Source organism: Argopecten irradians, chromosome 1, assembly GCF_041381155.1.
Source record: "Argopecten irradians isolate NY chromosome 1, Ai_NY, whole genome shotgun sequence".
Lineage (NCBI taxonomy): Eukaryota > Metazoa > Mollusca > Bivalvia > Pectinida > Pectinidae > Argopecten > Argopecten irradians.
Window position 1 is genome coordinate 44,511,671 of NC_091134.1, and position 21,723 is coordinate 44,533,393.

General features: G+C 36.5%; 1 protein-coding gene across 1 annotated transcript in view; it reads right to left on the reverse strand.

Annotated features, from left to right (window-relative positions):
• Positions 1 to 21,723, reverse strand: part of LOC138327378 (uncharacterized) — an 80,098-nt gene that overhangs the window by 57,232 nt on the left and 1,143 nt on the right. The window lies entirely within an intron of this gene.

The following is a 21,723-nucleotide window of genomic DNA, read 5'->3' on the forward strand; positions in this document are numbered from 1 at the left end:
CCCCGCCAATGGAGATATCAAAGCTGAAGTAAGTTTGATTGTGGAGACTTATGTGTATGAAAAAAACCAGGAAAAGGGAAGTTGAGCTAAAGAAAAATGGAGTATAATTCAAGTAGAGCGGGGCTGCAATTGTTGAATCAGGTATACAGCCTTGACATTTATATTAGACTATATACACAAAGATGGGTGGAGTTTTGCAAAGTAACATTTACCATTTACCATGATATTTTCAGCAATGTTTCCATGGTAACGGAAAAAGTGCAAAAAATGAAAACCTAAAAATAGCAAAAGGTACTACTAGACCATAAACAGAAAGTGTCTATGAAGTTTTGTGGAAATATCTCTGCTGGTTTTAGAGTTATGCTCCGGAAATGAACCTGCTACAAAAATATGATATTTTCAGCAATGTTTCTATGGTTACAGAAAAAAGCACAAAAAGTGAAAACCTAAAAATAGCAAAAGGCACTACTAGACCATAAGAACAATGTGTCTATGAAGTTTCATGGAAATATCTCTGCTGGTTTTAGAGTTGTGCTCCGGAAACGATTCTTACACAAAAATCTGCCATTTTCAGCAATGTTTCCATGGTTACAGAAAAAAGTACAAAAAGTGAAAACCTTAAAATAGCAAAAGGCACTACTAGACCATAAGATCAATGTGTCTATGAAGTTTCGTGGAAATATCTCTTCTGGTTTTAGAGTTATGCTCCGGAAACGAACCTGGTACAAAAATATGATATTTTCAGCAATGTTTCCATGGTTACGGAAAAAATGCTAAAAATGAAAACCTGAAAATAGCAAAAGGCACTACTAGACCATAAGACCAATGTGTGTATGAAGTTTCGTGGAAATATCTCTACTGGTTTTAGAGTTATGCTCCGGAAACAATTCGTACGGACGGACGGACGGACGGACGGACGGACGGACGAAACCCATTTGTATATCCCCCGCCAACTTCGTTGGGCGGGGGATAATTAAATAAGAATAGATGCACACTTTCAATTGAGCTGTCAGCTAGGTCATCGATGATTGACCCATGCAGTTATGCTATAGCTTTAAATTCAAGAAAAAAGGGAAAATTGAAATACAGTATCTATATTGCAAAAGACTTTCATTACAGTGTTTTTTTAGATAACATATGTAAATGTTTTCGTTAGAAAAAGGGGGCACCTGCAGTTCCCCGATAGGGAGTCTGAAACATTGCTGTCTGGGATAGTCTTTCCCGTGAAGTATAGACATTCCAGCCATTGGATTCCAATTTATGTAATTGAACCTTTTTTGTGCCCCATAACAGTTAAAACAGTATTTTTGCAGTGTTAACAGGCAGGCAAATGTCAGATCTCATCAGAGTGATAGCTTTCTTCTGTGTTCATCTTGTCATGACTTTCAAATTTATTGTTAGAGCTGAACAGGGCTGTGTGTTCTCAAAACTACCCATAAATCCATTTTTTTTTTGTCCTCTGAATTGGTTAATGATGAATAAAAACAACACCGATTTTACATTCGACAATCTTAGAGCATCTTGACTGGACCCTTACAGGTATATGCAATGCACTATATGGTTCCCCATTACCCTTGGGTACATTTGAAAATGTTTCCTCATACATTATGGTATATAGAAGTTTATAGGCCAAAGCCTGCTGAACCCAACATCGGTTACTTATTAAAGAATTTGCCTGTTATACCATATACCAAATTATCTCCGAATTCTTTCCCTGTTACCACACAGATAATGAGGTTTAGTAATTATAGACTTCTAATGGACGCATATCTTACGGAGGGCATCTGTAAAATCCGCTCTATCCTGCCTCCTTCCATTATAATAAAATCTCTAGGGTTTATGTCTCATCAGACTGCCCTAGTTATACCATCTCCTTCCTTCCTCTTCCTATCACAGCAGTATCTCAGTCCTTCCATGGTTATTGCTATGTCCAAAACACTTTGTTAGGTTGCAATGGTTTCAGCCATGTCAACCACATGCAATTGCTTTGTTTTATTTAAAATAATCTGTATTGGTTGAATTTCCCCACCTGTTTGGCTCTATTTTAGCTGAAATCCATGCTCTCCTTAGGAGCTTCCCTGATCGAAGTCCCACATTCAAGGATTAGTTTAATCCCAATCTTCAACAAATGCCTAGGTCAAATTCCACATTCATGGTGCTTACCGATTTTGAAATCCACCATCAACACTAGGGGGGGGCATAATCACACCTCCAAACCCAACCCCCAACCTATGCAGAGTTGCTCTGGTTGAAATCCAACCCCATATGTGACTGCCAAATTGTTCATCTGAAATCCCCTTATGTGGTGCAGTCATGGCTGAAATTCCATATTGTTGGGTTCTTTTTATATGTTTGAAATCTTTTGTAGTGAGGGTTGTATTCCATGAGGGAAGCTGGTCACAAAATTGTACAAAGTGATCTAGATAACAGCTAGGTATGAATGCACAGGATGCATTTTCTGAACACCTCAGCACATTGTAAGCATTGGTAACACATGGAAACAGATCACCTACAGAGCAAAGGATTTTACACGCCTTGGAATTCTGTTCTCTTAGAAGTAGATATCAAATGGTTTTAACACTCAATGGGCAAGACAGTATTTGGTGAACATTCGCTTTGTATGGCTTGTCACATATGGCATGTACCTACGTAAGTATGGGAGGTCGGTACAGGAGTATCATCGCCATCGTAGACATGGTACATACACTCTGATGAATGCCATGTGAAATCACTATACACTTGATGTTATGCAATGATTTTAATGAAATGTAGCTATGGAATAATAAATTCATAAACATTCAAGTTCCTTTCTAGTCGCTATATTTCCTCATTGCGCTAACCTGTTCTTTTGTGCTAAAATTTGTCCTAAAATAATAAATATAAGTATATGCAAACAGAGTATCAAAATGTGAACATATTTAAGATCAATCAAAGAGTGCTTTAATGTACTGCACTTATCACACTTGGCAGTGCTAATAAAGTTATAAATTTAATGTGGTTGTGATATCAAATTAGACAGTGCTTTGTAGTGAGATAAGAAAGGTGTGGACCTATCACAGGGTTTATAGCTCACATCAAACAAATACACATTATCTGCTAATTCATCACTTCTTCCTTAGCAAAAACTGTAGAAATTTAATTATTTCTACATGTCTCTCCCTCTACTAAACTTTAATGAATTAATATATATGGGTAGAGGGTATAGCGATAATGAAGTGTAAGCTCATAATGACAAGGATTACTGTTGGAGGAGTGTGTACCAGACATCATGGAGATCATCAGAACCAACATACAACAGTACACTTCAGACAAACATTGTCTATATAACACAGCAGGTAAATACACTCTCCTAGTCCAGGTATAGTACTGGAAAGTCCTTGGAAGATAAGGATCTTTATAAAATACAATGTTTGTCTAGCCCACAGGAGACAATGTACATGTCCTAGGCTCCATAATAACATGTCAGCCTAATCAATTAGTTAATCCAAACAATCAATTAACAGCACCCTCCTTTTCCTCTACAAGGCTGCATGCATGTACCCAGTATGATCTTTAGTATCTTTAGGACTAGTGTTATTTGATTTCAATGCTAACCAAAGCGGTCTACTCTCTTGCTTACTGGCTAACTTTTTTGTAGGCCTGGGTGGGCCTGGGTGGGGCCTGGGTGGGCAACATAACAAACTGGCACACTGATGATAATTTTATGAATTCAAGGCCCTCCTCCTGTTCTTTTCTCTATGTACATGCATAAACTGTACCAGAATGTCCTTGAAAACAAGGTCAGTGTGACCTAAAAGTCTAAATACCAGTATAGGTATACACTCCCTCCCCCCCTTCCGAATAAGATAATGTCCACAAGAGTCACCAGGGCCTTGTATGTATGAGTGATAACCAGGTCTAGACACCAGTGACAATATCTGCTGTATAAAACACAGGTGTCGGCTTGGCTTTGTCACTAGGAACCTACATAGACATCCAATTGGAGAAATACATAATTTCCTTGGGGAGGGGGTATTTTTTCCTGCCATGATAGGTGGTAGACTCTATAGACAAAGTGGATGGTCCTGTGGATGTAATAAATGATGGTGCAGCTGTAGCACCTGGTGTGTGTCAGACTGGTGGTGGCGGCCAGCGCTGGGGTGGGCAGTCCTCCATCACTACCTCATCATCACAACCTTCACCAGTACACGTTTATAAGTGCTGAGTTATCTCCCTCTAATTCACATATCACTATCTGTCAAGTCACCAGCCAAACAGCCTGCTTCACTAATATCTCACTTTCTGCCTAAAATTTACACAATTTTGACAGCTTGAAATCTGAAGCATTCCCTCAAGATATATAGACCTCATCTTCTGGGCTTCACTAGCTGTCTGTAAACAGTACTGCAGTATAAAATGTCTTGAGTGCTCAAAGTGCTTTGAAGTGCAACCGATTCATATCAGTCACAAACAATGTTTATATGGAGGAAGGACATCTAGAGTAACAAAAAGTGTGTAATCTGTGTTAGGAATGTTTGAAAAGTAACAGAACTCATTAATTTAGTAAAAAAAACACCAAAAAATCAACAAACGCACAAAAACAACAAATGTTATGTATGTGGACATCTATAAGTACCTCTTAACAATACATGTGCATCTGATGCAATATCGAGTGACTCAAGTCTAAGTTAAAGGTCAAGAGCTATTGATGCTTGTATAGAACAAAGATCAGGTAAATCAAGAAAAATACAACTCATTCAGTTACTTGTATACAATTTCCACGATGTCAAAGACTTTCCATTCCTGCACAGACTGAGAAAAGTTTATTTAACCAGCTTATAGTGACTATATCTACAAAGTGTAAATGATGGCTTTTCATCACTAACCGCTTTTGACCTACTTTTCCTTTACTGACAGACATTGATATATATATACCCTTGACCTTTTGACCTCACTGACAGACATTACTGGATATGACATACTTCTACTTAATGATAGTCATTACTGCTTATGACCTACTTTTTTACCTGTTTTTTGACCTGCTTATCTTGTCATATCAATCTACTTTTGACCTACTTCTCTTCACTGACAGACAAAACTACACTTGACCTACTTCTACTCTGTGGAAATTCCTTAATCATCTTCTGTTTTTTATTGACAGCCAAATGCAATGCCACATTTGACCTATTTATCCACAATAGGTTCATTGCCACATTTGACCAATAAGGTCAATCTTATTAATATCTTTGACCTATAATATAATCTTCTATATATTTGACCTATAATTCTTTATGGACCGACCAGTGCCATATTTGACCTATATGTGTTGAAATGTACTTAAGGTATGTGGGACCATGTGTACCAATGAGCCAGGATCAGGATAAAAGTGAAGGCATGTGTCACCCTTATTCTGTCAAACACACATAAAATATGTAACCTCATATACTTGTTAAAGATAGATTACAATTCCTTTTGCATTAGTCATGATTTCATCAACAGACCTAGCTATATTGGATAAGTTTGATACACATATCTTTTTTTATCTTGACACAAATAGACTCTTAGACCTGTTTTTAATTTAAATGCATACCTTGCCTATGATTGCAATATAGTTCTCAGGCATAATAAAACTGAAATGACGAGGAGATCTGTTCAGGGGGTATAGGAAGACTTGTACCAGGAGGGGACATTGCCACATGTAAGACCACCAGTGTGATTTACAGATAACTATCAGTACCAATTAATCTATAGTGTACTAGCTCATCAGGTACTGTCTCACAAATCTATCACTAAACACCTAGATAGGGCCCCTCGTCTTTCAGCATATAATGAAAACTACATAATATCTATAAAAATAAAAGAGAAAATACAAATATATCCACATTCATACCAAATCAGAACAGACCAGAACACAATTGGGATATGTGCAATTAATGGGCATGAATTTCTTCATTGCTGAAACATTATAAGGTAATCAGCAGAATATTCTTTCTGATCAGAAAGTTCTTGTAGCAAAACAATACTTGTCATTGATCAGTTACACTAAAACTTAAACAAAACTATGTTCAGGTAATTCCTTAAAATAAAAACTGATAACATGATCTGATTCCATTTTGTCAAGGTTATTCAAGAGATACATAAAATGCGAAAACAGTTACCTGTTGGATTTTTTTTTTGACAAAAAGCCATTAAATGTGGAGCAAATCTCTTATAATGTTCTCTATATATCTCCACATCTGTGAGTTTTAAAACATTTTACAACCGCCCTTGTTTTTTTTTCTTTTTTTTTTTTTATTTTATCATCCTTGGAAGCCACGCTTCTTTATGACTGGCATTTTTTATCAATAAAAAAAAAGAACGTCATACAGATTTTTTCCATTCTGAAAGATTTTTAATCAAGCAAATTTTCGACATGTCAGACCAGCTTTAACCTGATGTGCCAGACAGCTGTGTAGCCAGACTCCATTTCCCTTGCCCCTTTGCTGATACAAGGCAATAGTAGCAAACTGTGTTACAAATCCTCCAAGTACAACAAACCTGTCCATAAAGACTATCAAATGACCAAAGAAGAATAGTCTTTATAGCCAATTGGTCTTTATACACAGGTCAAATTGTGTTAAAATTGGTCATGTCATTTGAGACCCTAAGATTGGGGTCTTGCATTATCAAACAGGTGGTCTTAAAACAAAGGTGGTCCCTATGGCAGATTTTACTGTTTTTTGTGATAAAATTTAGCTTTAAATAATACTCATTAAGGTAGTAAAAGATGTCAGACAACAGTATGAAACAACTTTACAAGAGAGGAGGAATTTAGCAGCTAAAAGGGTGTTACAAATATGAAACTGAGGTCCTAACAAAGAGATCTATATGCATCTTGTATTATACTATACATGTTCTTCTTTTCATCTTTTAACAGAGTTATAGGTCCATCAATCCCTCCAGGTCCAATGTGATAGACCATACAGTGATAACCAGCCTGGACAACAGAATATTTTTACTCTATTCTTATATGGCAATTCAACTGTTGGTATAAAAGCCATATTTAAATTTGCAGACAATCATCATATTGCACACTGGTGGTCAGAGGTCATGCATTAAAAAAACAGTAAACATATCACTGAAATCAAACAAAAATGAAAACTTCTAAGAACCGTTTCATAAAATCTACTATGAAAAACCGACCAGACATGTGATGATGGATTTATGATGTACAGTACAAAATTTATTCATGTAGAAGAGTACTTGACTCCTTTTCCCATTGTTTAATTCCATCAGGGATATTTAAATTATACAATGGCAGTCTAACTTATTACAATACAATATACCAAATACACTCCAGACTGCTCGTCATCAGTAGACTAATGTTATCCCTCATTAAGGCAATCAATACCTGTATACAATTTACCTGACAGGTACCATTTCAATTTGTATCTAGGTCACCTTTGATCCATAATTGTCTTATAAGAACACCATTTTGCGCAGAATAACTTTTTGAAGGCATAGAAATTGTATAATAAGCAACATAATGCACTTCAGGGTGATCAAATAAACTTTTTATTGAAGAAAAAGAAATATTCTAACACGCTCAGCACTATTATGTCACATTTAGAGGGTTAGTGTATGTCATGTGTATTTTATTTGTGGCTAAATCAACCTCACAAACAGTTGGACATTCTATACTTTTATAGTGTCTGATAGGCTGTGCCCCGAGGTTCATGGACCAGTAATTATACGTCATAGACACCCATCAGATGCCCTCAACATTTCATTGATGTCCCCATAAAAGTACATCTTATGGCTGTTTTAGATGCTGATATCAGAGAGAGCAGTATTAGTAATAGAATGATTCTAGATTTGAAATATCCATGCTATGGTGCTTGGGTATGTATACATTGTAAATCAACAAGTTCACTACCTAAAGAGGGCATGGTTAAAATAAAACAGGAAAAGATTCTCCAGCATATGATAGGGTCAAGTGATCTAGTGGATAAAAATTGTCAGGACATATTTTACCACTTCTAAGTTGCAAGTTCAAACCTATGTAGGGAAGCTGCCAAGGACTTATCATAGGTTGATGATTTTTCTCCTGGTACTCTGGCTTTCCTCCACCTATTAAAGCAGTCACATATTTTAAATGGCCCTGTAGGTTGCTAATATCAGATGTCTGTATCCCATGAGCTAAGAAGAGAATTTAGTGGTCAGACAAGTCTAGATCAAGTCCCCTTCATACTTTAATTGGACACTTAAATAATTGAGCCACCTCAGGTCAACAATGATATAGCCAGTCTGTGGTCAGTCACAATAAAATTTCACCTGAACTCACACCATCCTGGCTCCCATCTCCAGCTATCTGACAGAGTGACATAATAGAACTTCATTTACAGATGTATTAAGAGAACATTATATAAAAAGCAACCCCACCTGACTGCTGGGGCTCAAACCTACAACCTTCTGATCACACTGAAGAATGAGTACCACTCGAGTAAAAGGAAATATTCCAACTAGCCAATGCTAGCAAATTATGACTTGTAGAGAGACCTTTTACATCGGGGTTCAATCTTAAAACCCTTTAAGTATAATAGATGATCAAACTATTTCCACTTACTGAATCTAGCAACATGACAAGAACAATCAATTCTTTTATACTGGAATAGACGAATAGTGGAAGATTCCTGTCATTAGCTCTGACAATTAGAAATATCATGAAACATTACAAATTCTCTATGCTATGTTATGAAGTGGTAAACATTATAGAATGTTTTAGTACCCCTAAGTACTATTTGGTTATACACTTCAAAAGTTACACACAACTTTTATCAATATTAGTCCTCATGACCCTTCTAAGCAGGCAACAGCTCACAGCCTTTCACAGCTTTGTTAGGGAAAAAAATATTTTTGCTTGAAAAATAAAAGGTAAGGGTATGAAACACCACTAATGCTGTCCTGTTTCAATATCAATATGCATCTTATTTGCATTCCCTGAAATGTCTGATCTTGATGATCACAAGGGTGGCTTTGAACTACAAGGTGAATGAAGTCTCGTCGTTGGCCGGCTTTTGTTAGCTGAGGTATGTATTAGTATCTAGGTATACTAATAATAAGCTATGCTTAACACTCACCATGTAAATACTTGTGTAACGGTAAATATACCTCACCACTGTCACACAAACTCCCAACACCATCCTAAGCCATACCTATCTACTCAAATAGTCAAGTATAAGTTTAAGAGATTCGCCAGAATGCCCCCAACCTAAATATTTGCTTTGAAGATTGGTGAAATGGTGGTTATGGGTAATCTTCTGGCACAGATAGGAAAGACTGCGTGTCCCTCACACCAACAAAAGCTGACCTGACCTGGAGTCCAGTATTTATTTTTCTTATTTTTCTTTCAGAAATTTAATTGCGTAGGGATTAGTAGCATTAAGATACTTGATCGGGAGATCTGATCCTGGATATCACCAGATAAAGGGATTCCTCTCACAGTATCTTGATCAATTCAAAAAACAAAAATGTTTGTAATTCCTTGGGGAGGCCATCATTATAGTTTGACATATATAAATGCTGACGGACAGACACCCCTGTTGGATGTCTCAAAACCACATTAACTGATAGACTTTATGACATGGAATTTCCGATGGAATTCTGCGGGAGTTTTTGTGAAGTTTGTTGTAGGTCTTTACAGAGTCTACAGAGATATCTTTATCTGGTTGATAAATATCTGATAATAACTACACATTTTACTGCACCTATTATCAAGGCTAACTTTATACAGCCCAATCTTACATCAACGACTGGCGATACCAAGGTCGATGGCAAGGTGGGGTATCAGCAAGAACATGCAAACATGCTTCAGTTAATTATATATCAAGCCTGGTGTCATTGGTCAAAGCACTAGTACTTAATACGTGACATTATGTTGAACAGTACTAGTTCATAATACACGTTATCATTAAGGAAGTTGAAATTGTCACTCAAGCAATGATTCATTATGAAAAATCGATTGAAATCATTTCATTTATGAATTTAAGCACTCGCACTGCAGCCCCACTATGTACCTTGATAAAGTTCTCTTGCATGTTAATTATAACCTTTCATCAACATGGTATTGTATAATGCTTGTGATATGTTACAATTGCAATGCTGGCAATTATGATATGGTCAATTTATCAGGATTATAATAATATTACTCCGACTTCTTATAAATCATTAACTACTATAGAAATATTTTGAGTAGGTGTCAAACTGTTTTCATTTAGTTGTTATGAGAAAATAAATGCCAGTTCGACAAATGAAATTCATTGAAATCCTAATTTTACGCATGCTTTAAATTTAGTCAAAGTAAATAAATTTTACACATGTTAAAGGTGTATCAAGCTTAGAAGTTCACAATCTACCAACAGCATTGCTTCTCAATTGTAACACAAAAGTTTAAAAGGTGTTATTTATATGACCCTTTAACAATCGAGAAAACATTAAAGGGGACCGTTCCTGAATACACAGACAGTAACACAGGGAACAGACAGACCCGACGGCCAGACAATGATTAGCTGATGGAAGCCTGCAGAGAAGATCCCAGGACAATCCAGATTGAGATGTTTTAATTATTACACAACATTTGTAGGAAACAGCCGATGATACAATCAGGGGTCTGTCAATGTTTCCCCTGGTATATATACCTCCTGGGTGGCACTCGATCTGTGTGAAAGTGACACAAGAAAGACCTGAGACTTGATATCTTACAACAGATCTCAACAGGACCCAAGCCTGTTGCCTATCATCTTGTCTGAGTTTTCATTAACTCATTCATATTACAACTTGTTTCACAAACATTTTTTCTACATTCTGGCTTAGTATGTCTGATATGATTATAACTAGCCTATAGTAAATATTCTGATAGCATTTAATCCATGTGGCAGCAGTGGAAGAATACATAGCCAGACTGGGTTTTAAACTAGGGTCTGTGACCATCTGAATTTAACATGGATACTCTACAAAGTGAGTTCACTTCTGGTCATTGCTCTGTTCCACTTCTATTCTAGGCATCAACCGTCTTTCTTAAAGACAATTAAGTCTTTTAGGCCAAAATGTAACAGGCAGGAAGAATTGTACAACTGGACTGGGTGGGTGGGTTGTTTGGTCTTTAACTATAATAAGTAATCATTGGTTTACCGACTACACAACTGTATGTTAATTGCTAGGTTTTGATTAAATTCCAGAGGTTAAACATGACCATAGAAACTCTGAACAAATATCCTCAGTGATCAACTTGTCAAGGAGTTTTGATATTCTAATACTGAGGATTCCTTTTAGAGTCTTTTGAGTCAAAGTTCAAGGCTGTACTATGTTCCATCTGGATCTTTGAGGTCACCACAGTTTTATTATCAATCTGGTTATTACCTTTTTTCTCTCCTTTTACACATCTGATGTTCAATTTAATATTTAAGGGTGATATAGTCTAAATTTGGTGTGTGTTGATAATAGGCTTCTGAGTCAGATGGAAAGAGGGTCAGTGAGGATGTGGAAGAACTTCAATGTCATTGGCTCATTATAGATCAGAGCTTCAACCTATGAGTTCAAAGGTCATGGGTTTGAGACCAAAGGGCATGGGTTCAAGCATTATTATTTTCCTCTTGTTCAATAATATTTTCTTCTCTTATTTCAGCTACAAATTAATTCAAGATTCAATGTTCTGACATTAAGGCAGTAAGACAGATTATCTCCACTTAATTACAGCCATAGCTGTCTCTTGTACAGCCAAGAAATCTGTTTCTGTTTTATGTCCATTTCAAATTTAATGCATGTTGAAACATGTGGAACAAAGACATATATAAAATCTTCTTTATCTGTTATGTTCTAGTCGGAAGTATTTTCCATAGCTTGCTACAATATAACTGGTTTATCATTCATTTGTCAAATTTTCTCTGAAGTTAAAACTTACAGTCCTTATTTCACAGTTTTATGTATGTGAGGAGGAGCTGATACGCTTCATGCATGAAAACTGATTCTGCAATGAATTCTTGACTCTTGATAACTTATTCACACTTGAAGAAAATGTATGACAGTAGGTGGTGTTGGAATGACCCTTGTGAAGAATCGGATTTCTGTCGACATTTAAGACCTAGGGAAAAAATGTACTTTTGATTTACTGAAACTTGTTTGTGTACCAAATGTACTACCTACATCCCTTACACATGAATTTCTGGATCAGACTTATAGATTGAATTGGTTCAGCTCAATACGAGGTCATGAAAGGTCAAAGTTGGGTCTGGCATCTCACTCAAGGGCAAATTTCCATCTATCCATGCCTGATTAATCATTAACATAATGGACAATGTGAGGTCAAGTCCTGATTTTATTTGAATTTTAAATTCATAAATAAAAAACAGCAGTTACATATGATCATATATCATATAGTGTGGCTGCACACTAGGTGGACCTGCTATAGGCAGCCTGGTAGCTAGCTGAAATTGTGTTTTGGGGTCTCAAGGTTAATCTCAAGTCTGGCCATATATTATTCTTAGTGTCTACATTTGCCTACATGTTAGATTGGCCACCACTAAAATTAAGCTTGATTATTTTGTCTCTACGACATGTCAGATTCCAAGTTTCAAACCAGGGGGAGATAGTTTAGTTTAGAACTCTGCTAAGAAATTTTCCACAATTTAGGGTCTGGTGGCCAGTCATGTGACCAATTGTTATTTTCAGTGAGGTGACTACTTGACAATGTGGACACCCAGATCTGGAGTCAATCATATTTACAGGTCTTTGGGCCAAAGTTTGAAAACAGGAGGAAAGAGCAGGATGGTTATGGTTGTTCAAGCATCAAGAGAATGTTGGCAGGCCACTGCTTCAAACCCCTGTGTGTCTCATCATTTCGCTCCTTAATATACACAGGGACATTATGGTTCAATTCCCAACATCTTAAGATAGATATATTTCAGCCAATTAGAATTCAGTATATAGCAGGTATGAGTTCACAGGGACATGATAGGTCAAATCCAACATCTTGAGATTAGATTTATTTCGAACAATCAGAATCCAGTATACAGGTATGAGGTCACAGGGACATGATAGGTCAAATTCAACGTCTTGAGATTAGATTTATTTCGACCAATCAGAATCCAGTATACAGGTATGAGGTCACAGGGACATGATAGGTCAAATCCAACGTCTTGAGATTAGATTTATTTCGACCAATCAGAATCCAGTATACAGGTATGAGGTCACAGGGACATGATAGGTCAAATCCAACGTCTTGAGATTAGATTTATTTCGACCAATCAGAATCCAGTATACAGGTATGAGGTCACTAGGTTAATAGATGACTAACGTTTCCACACTGCACTGTCTTCCTGACAGACTAATTATGGTGGTGACAACTCCCGCTATGTCGTGAAACTCTACCATCACATAACACCTTTTTATATCGCCATAAATCATCAAAACGACAGTGATTATTCCCCTTTGACACAAAGATAACTCCCCTTTGTGATTGACAGACAAAATGATTGCCCCACCATTGTTCAAGATATGATTGAGTTTCACTTCAATATTTGTTACTTTTCACTCTCACTAACATTTCAACACTATTATTCGTACCTTACACACAACTTCTGGTATAGAAATCGTACATATCCTAAAAAGGAATAACAACATCTCCTTTGTGTATAAAAGTGTTTCAGCGATCATATGTCAAATTTTATCTACCGATCTGACAGCTAAAGAATTCTGTATAGTAATCTGATTCGGCACACTTTCAACAGACTTTCATTCATTATGATAAAGTCATTCACCTGAAGTTGTTTTTATTCTTTATGTGTGTGACAACTAGTATAATAGTCCAGCACTTAAACCACAAATAACACTTTTTACCACTCGGGCAGAACCATGGTTAAGAATCAGGCTTAATGTGTGATGTATATACTCTAGCTATTTTGATTGTATTTCTAATGCAAGTTTTATATAATTTCTTTTCATGGATAGATACAAAAGCTTTTTTTTCAAATTCTTGCAAACAAATTATTTCTTAATATTTGTTTTTTAAAAATATATTCATATGTCAGTTTTATAATGTTTCTTGTCCAGAGCAGACAGGGTCAATTAAGAATGTGACAAGTTTAGAAGATGAAGAACACATATAGATAAACAACCAACCTATCGCCATAGATATCAGTACCTGGCAACTGCCTCGCACAGGCTTCAAACTCATAACCCAGAGGTGGAGGGCTAACGATACTGAGTCTGAATATCCTAATCACTTGGCCACTCTGGCCCCACATAATGAATGAGGATTTCGTTTTCTATTCTGGCAAAACAGTGAGCTATTTTTTTTTTTAATTTTTTTGCTCATGCTCGAGTTTAAAAGAGTGCCAGTTGTGTCCTGTCAGATTAAAATCCTTTACATCACTTGTACTTACTTGTATGTAAAACATGGGTCTAAATCATGTGCATGTTTACAAATCAAGTAGCTAAACAAAGCACCTGAGTGCAGTACAAGCTATTTTGAGTGCACATAATAATTTGGAAAACAGGTGATCAGCATGCGCGAAACATAATGAATGCAATACGCAGCATCCTCCAGTTAAACTATTACATTAACTTGATCTGGGTTAAGTGTATGCTTTATGTATCTAACCACAAAATGACTGGTAGTGGGGATCCGCTGGATGATCAGTTTGTGGTTAAAGCAGGTGAACTGGTCCAGGGTCAGCTACTTAAAGATACCACATCTTTCTTACAAAAGGTCTCTCATATCTCACACTGTACAATTTTATGACGAGTTTGTGTTACAAAGGGCTTTTCATATCATGCACTGCATAACTTGAAATGAGAAATGAGAAGTTTTCTGGGGTGATAAAGACTAAAAGTTTTGCATTCATAGATATAGCAGTAAATGTATACCATATCCTGTACACATATTTAATACTACACGATTCATTACCTATTTTACTGACTTATCAGACAAAGCATGCAGATAACCCTACAACGAGTGGGAGACATAGGCACTTTCATCTTTATAATTTCTCATTTATCATCATGTATTTCTGCTACCTACAGTCCATACCATGTACTGCATCTGTTACACGCAATCTTAAAATCGGCACATCCTACAAGCCCCATAAATGTTTGAATCTCAAGAGGCTAGAGCCCAAACTTAACGAAGCCTAAATATCTCCGGTCCTATGGGATAACGTTCTGATAAAAAAAATTTGACACAGAAATTAGCCTTTCCAATTACACATCTATATCCTGAGGCACTTCTCTAATACTTTATTTCTCTTCTACTCAGTGAACCCACAAGTGACTTATATATGTTTTAGGTAGAGTACTAATGGCATTTTGATTCCATCAACTCAAACACATGACATAAACACATTGAACTTGAATTGTTATTGTTCTATAAATAACATAAATAGCTTATCTCGTCAAGTTTCTCGGATGTATAGCTCGTTAGATCTCAGGTGCAAAATGGGTCTTTGTTGTTGTGTGTGTTTATATCGGTGTGTGTCTGTGCAGTAGAAGACAGTCAGATCTGAGAGACAGTACAATAGAGGAGTCTGAAATATGGGGATCAGACTGGGGTCATCTCCGTCCAAGTACACATTACACACACACATCTGTACATAAAGTGTATGGGGCTCTGATCACACCAACAATATCACTGATAGGCTTTCAATCACTTTAACATTCAAATCAAATCAACAGAAAAAGGGAATCTCCTTAAATGGCCTGCCTTTCTTCCTTAGAGTATAAGGACTTCATAGGACACAATGGACCCTTTAGTGGACTGTAACAGGTGTCTTTGAAGGGATATAAAGCCGGATGCCCTTGATATTATACCCTGAATGGACTTTCATGGGTTTTAAAATAATACAATATCAAAACTATCTGAGGGGATAGATTATGATCTTTTATATATTATAACTTCCAGTCAAACCTGTCTATAAAGACCACATATATGGGATAAAGACGAAACATAGCCAAGTGTTCTTTATACACATATCAGTTTAACTTAATTTAGCCACAAAACTGCAATTGAGACACAAAGATGGTGGCTTTCATATACAGGTGGCCATTAAGGCATGTTTTACTGTATTATTTTGTCAATAGATACATCCAGTATTGTTTTAACATACAATCTTGGAGGAGATAATCTCAGAACGCCAGCTTTAACCCAGTGCAATATTTCTGATGTAGACAAATTCTGCATTTTGTAGGTTGAACACATGGGATATATAATGTGGTATTGACCAGGTTTACTTTGAGAGATAAACAGGAGATAATCAGACATTTTCCTCCGACACTGACCAATCCCAGTCCATCCTGCTAGGCCTGTTGCTGACCGCAGACATAATAAACATGGCCCAATTAATCTCTTCGAGATAAATGCATGTACCCACTGAAAACTGGTGTCCCTGCCCCATCAGCATGATGTCATGATCATGAGGTCAAAGGACCGTTTGGTTTATAGCTGTACTCCTGTTAACAGATACATGATGGGTCATTTAAGGATGCAAGACAAATTTAAGGTGGTAAAGTAAAAGCACTGCAAAGAGAAAAAATAAATACCCTAATATAAGCAACTGCCTCATAACAATGTTAACCTGGGCCGCCCTAACCTTGCAACTCTAAGGATAACAACGTTGATGAGGAATGTGTCATCTGATGTCTTATTTAACTACAGTACAGTTTGGTGGTCCAGTGGTAGAATTTTTAGGATGTCTTTTGACCAATTTTAGAACGTCTTTTGACTAATTTTAGGATGTCTTTTGGCCAATTTTAGAACATCTTTTGACCAATTTTCTGAATGTTTTTTAACCAGTCATCAGTCACCAGTAGCTCGTGCAAGAGGTCAAAGCTGAAAGCTTAAGCTGAAAGCTTTGACACCCTTGGGCTTAAAACACAATAGTTGAAGGATGACAGCATGTGGAAGAGTGTTAAACACCTTAACCACTATAGGCCACATTGCAGTATAGAAGTGGTAGACGGTCTTATAACCAGTCAGCATCCAATGGTTTGTTTGTTTGATTAATTATAACGTCCTATCAACAGCCAGGGTCATGTAAGGACGGCCTCCCATGCATGCTGTGTGTTGCGTGTATGTAGTGCGAGGTGCTTGTTTTGGGAGACTGCGGTATATTCATGTAGTGTCTTCTTGTATAGTGGAACTTTTGCCCTTTTTATAGTGCTATATCACTGAAGCATGCCGCCGTCCCACTCCCTGTATGCTGAGCGCTAAGCAGGAGCAGAAACTACCACTTTTATAGACTTTGGTCTGTCTCGGCCAGGGGACAGAACCCCGAGCCTTCCTCACAGGGGCGAACACTCAACTCAAGGCCAAAAGTGAGGCAGTGCCAAGGGAGGCATTAGGAAGAATAAAGTCAGTTCGGAAGAAGAGAAAAGATAAGATCCTAAATTTAGTCGCCTTTTACGATCATGCAATAGGGGCAGCAGGTACAATTCTTACGCCCTATCTGCATCCAATGGCTTTGGAGGTAAAAAGAAGTTGGTAACTGGTACTAACATAGTCTAGAATTTGATGTTTTTTTCTTACACGAGAGGTCAGGGTCTATACATAGTAGCAGAATGCTTCTTTAGCCAGTCCACTGCATCCCTTTCAAAGGATAATGGTATTGAAAATACAGTTTACATGACGTAAATAGTAAATACATATGTATTATTTTCTTCCAACAAATATTTAAGAATTCAAAAACATGAACCAGTGAAACTGAAACTTTGCATACAAAATATGTATGAATGGCGATGGTGATGCAATCAGACTTAGAAATTCTCAGGTCTGCCTGTCTCCTTTCCGGAGCCAAAGGAGGAAGTCTACAGCACACCCCCAGGAGCTAATCAACCACATGTACAATGGTCTGTAATATCAGTCGGATAAGAAACGCTGGCTCTACATGTTTTTTGTATCAATTTGTGTAATTAGCTGCACAGCAAACATAGACCGACTTTATAACCGTATATCCATAACTCACGTAATCACCGTTAAAATCTTAACTGGTTTAGGATGACCAGAGATGGCACCTGTGTTCAGGCTATCTTGTAATCAATGTTTTACTGGTATTGAGGCACACCTCATCAGAAATTCTCAACATTCAAGTCTGGAGCTTTTCAACCAATGTAACTTCATCAATCAGACCTATATGTTTATTTCTATTGCGAACATAAATTTGATAATTTGTGGCCAATGACTGTATATATTAAAGTAAAAGTAATTGATCATGATAGGATAAGCAAGGCATATGTTATGATTCTAAATAAACACTGAACATAAATAATGACAACTCTGGAAAACAAAATTGACTATAGGGTCAGATCAGGGTTCAATTTCATTATTGGATTCCCATGGTTTCAATTACTTCAGCACATTGCTAGTACAGGTATATATTTTATGTTCACAATTCAGTATCTTTTGCAGCTATGGTATGACTTTGGATTTTCAGTTTCCATATATTATAATAATATAGTTTGAGATTTCAATTTCAGCAAATTTCATTTCTATTTATTGGTTTATGATACTTTCGGATTCCTATTTTAATATATCGGTAATCTTATAATGGTTTTGTGCACTGACGTGAGTTTATTTCTTTGATATATAGGTGCATTCATGATCGTATTTTTCATGTAAGCATTCTTAAATTTCGTTTTCAGTTAACGTTGTGAAATTTATTTACTTTACATTGGCGTTTCGTTGACTCGATAAGACAAGTATTTGTTGAGAAAAACGTTTTTATTGTTCATAAGCGTCTCGCGTGTGTTTAGTAGTGGAAAGAGACAGACACGAATCCTTCTCACTATAAATCCTTGATCATATGATATGATTCCCATTTTAGTAATCTTAGTGGTTGTAGTTGTTGTTTGAATCCCATTTTAGTAATCTTAGTGGTTGTAGTTGTAATGGTTTGGAATCCCATTTTAGTAATCTTAGTGGTTGTAGTTGTAATGGTTTGGAATCCCATTTTAAAAAGATTTAGTTGTTTCTTAAAATACTTCAAGATTATCATTTCAGAATAACCTTATAGTGGGTCATTTATTACTACTTTTGGATTCACATTTCAGTGACCATAGTATATTATTATTTGAGATTCCCATTTCAGTATATTATAATAGCAGAGAGTTTCCATTTCAGTCAGAGTGATGTTATTTAAGCCAGCAGAGACATAGCCAAGCCAGATTCTTGTCAGGGTTCGGTTAAACTTACATCAGGATTCTGACAGGACCACGCTTCAGCAACTGACATGAACATCATGCCTTTAATAACGTGAAAACAAAAAATAAACAAATAGAGAGATACAAAGTATTTAAAATAAATAGAGTATTAACAGCTGGGGAATAACAGTGCCCGTTCCTAGGCATGTCAGATTACAGTTAAAACTCTATGGACATATGAGAGCTACAGAGATGCACAGCATTACAGCATCCATGTCATACTTCCGGAGAAATATTATTAAACTTTTTTGAGTGAATAAATTGGCCGCTGTGCTAGAAGTCTTTTTCACACCTCCACATCATCCCAAAGCCAGTACCAACTAGTCACCAATAATTACAAAATTTTTTGCTTTATTTAATGTATTTATTATTAAATAGAGTTGATATCATGTACAAACCTAATTTTCTAAATCCCATTTTAATCTTTTAATTATAATAAAACTTTTCTATATTAATCATGCACTGTCTTTTTTAAAACTGTTTAATTGAATTGCGATATGGGCTCCTAGCTGCCAGAGTTGTCTAACCTGCCATTTTTGCCAGACTTCCTTCTGTTACACGGGAGTTGATTAAGTTACGTGACTATGGATAATTATGACAGTTTAACAGAATCTGCTATACACCAGCACATCATATAATCTAAAACATTGTTGAGAATTCCATTCACTATGGTAAATCAAAACCAATTCTAGTATTCACTGTATACAATTAGAGGGGTGTAGAATAGTGCCGATCAGCTCTCGGTTTTACAGCAGAAGAAAGAGAGCAGACAGGCTCAAAATTTGTTAAACCAAGCGTTTGTGTGAAGAGTGATTTTAAATATACAGAAGATCAGCCAAACAATGAATCAGAAAAGACCGAGTGTTATAAAAAAAGTCTGAGGTGTTGGGTTGTCCCAGCATGGTAGAATACTGAACATCTGGACGGTCCAGTATATTATGTCTGGTTAGTTTTCTTCCACAGATGACAGAATTGGGACTATATTCAGTAAAACAAAACTCAACAATGGGTTGAGTCATGTAGACATGCAGTGAAGCCCTGGTATACAAACCTAAGCAACAGTACATGTATGTGTCCTGTAGGCATTAAATCAAAATACAAAAGAATACAGTTTAGTGATAATCTAGATAAAAACTAGCAATAATGTGCGTTCATGTAGGTATTTTTATATGTAACTTTATAGTTTATTAATATACCAATCTGTTTTTATTTCCTCGCTTTTTTCATCAGTGCAATCTCTATTTTATCTTCGTATTATCAAAGTGGTATCTGTTTTCCGCCACAACTTCCTTCCCCAATATGGTTACAATGATAACTTAATCACAAACTTGTTCGTTTTTTTATTAGAGATTTCAAATTTTGATTGCACTTGAAATTAAAAAAGAAGAAGTTTGTATAGTGGCTGAAGCCAGAAGGTATCCAATATATTGTATGTTGCAGTATATGCTGGCCAAAATGCACTAATTAATTACAATTACACTATAATTAATTAAATATTATACATTTAAATAACTATTCTTCCGTTTATCTATTCATTATTTAATTTCTTTGTGGTGACACATCTACATTCCAATGACAGCAGGCTTAGAGTTCAATGACTAGGTTTTTGTAGCTTTATTTTCTAAAATAATATCAATTCAGTTGAATAATAATCATATTTAACATCACTGAAAGAATGCTAAGATACTGTTGCTTGCAAGCACTAAAATCATGTAGATTTCTAAGATAAATCTATAAGGTTGTCATATCTGTTAAAGCCAACAACACTTGTGGGAACTCCAGCCCAGCGAACCAGCGAGTTCATTGAAGGGAGAGAGACATAAATAATTTGTGTCCTGACGGAGATTCTGACAAGTCATATGAGAGATGACCAAGCAAACTGACCATAGTGGACCATAGGGGTATAGATCAGGGTGGGTATAGGTACACTGATCCATACAAAGCCTGATAGCATCTCCCCCTTACCCTAATCCATCAACACTGGACAGTGTGTAATAAATCTATCACACAGGATCTCTCCACCAGCTTGGTCAACCCAGGTTCATGTACCTGCATTCTCCTCAAGTACTTATAACCATAAAACCATTCACACAATGTTGTGTTAACTATCCTATTTAAATCGGTATTCACCTTCCAATCATGTAAATAGTAGGTAAATTAAAATCTTTAAGTTCTTCCACAGATTTCTATAACTGCCCTCCCCCTGTTCGATTGTAGGAATACCAAATGAAAGCAGCTTTATAAAGTACTAGCAGACCTCCAGCTAATATTCAATTAATATTTATGGGTCCCAAAGTGGGTCTTCCCTTTGAAGGGAGGGGGAGGGGTGAAAAAATCTTTATAAAAAGGGGCTAAGGGTTTAGGTAAATCAAGTATGGTACAAGCCGGTGAATGCCTTGTATGTTAATGACCAGAATCTGTAGCAGGGGAGGATTGAAGAGTTATGACGGGTAGGGTTGAAGGCTAATAAGTCACGCATTAACATCTTATGCCAGTCAATATAAGTAGACATTCTGGAGG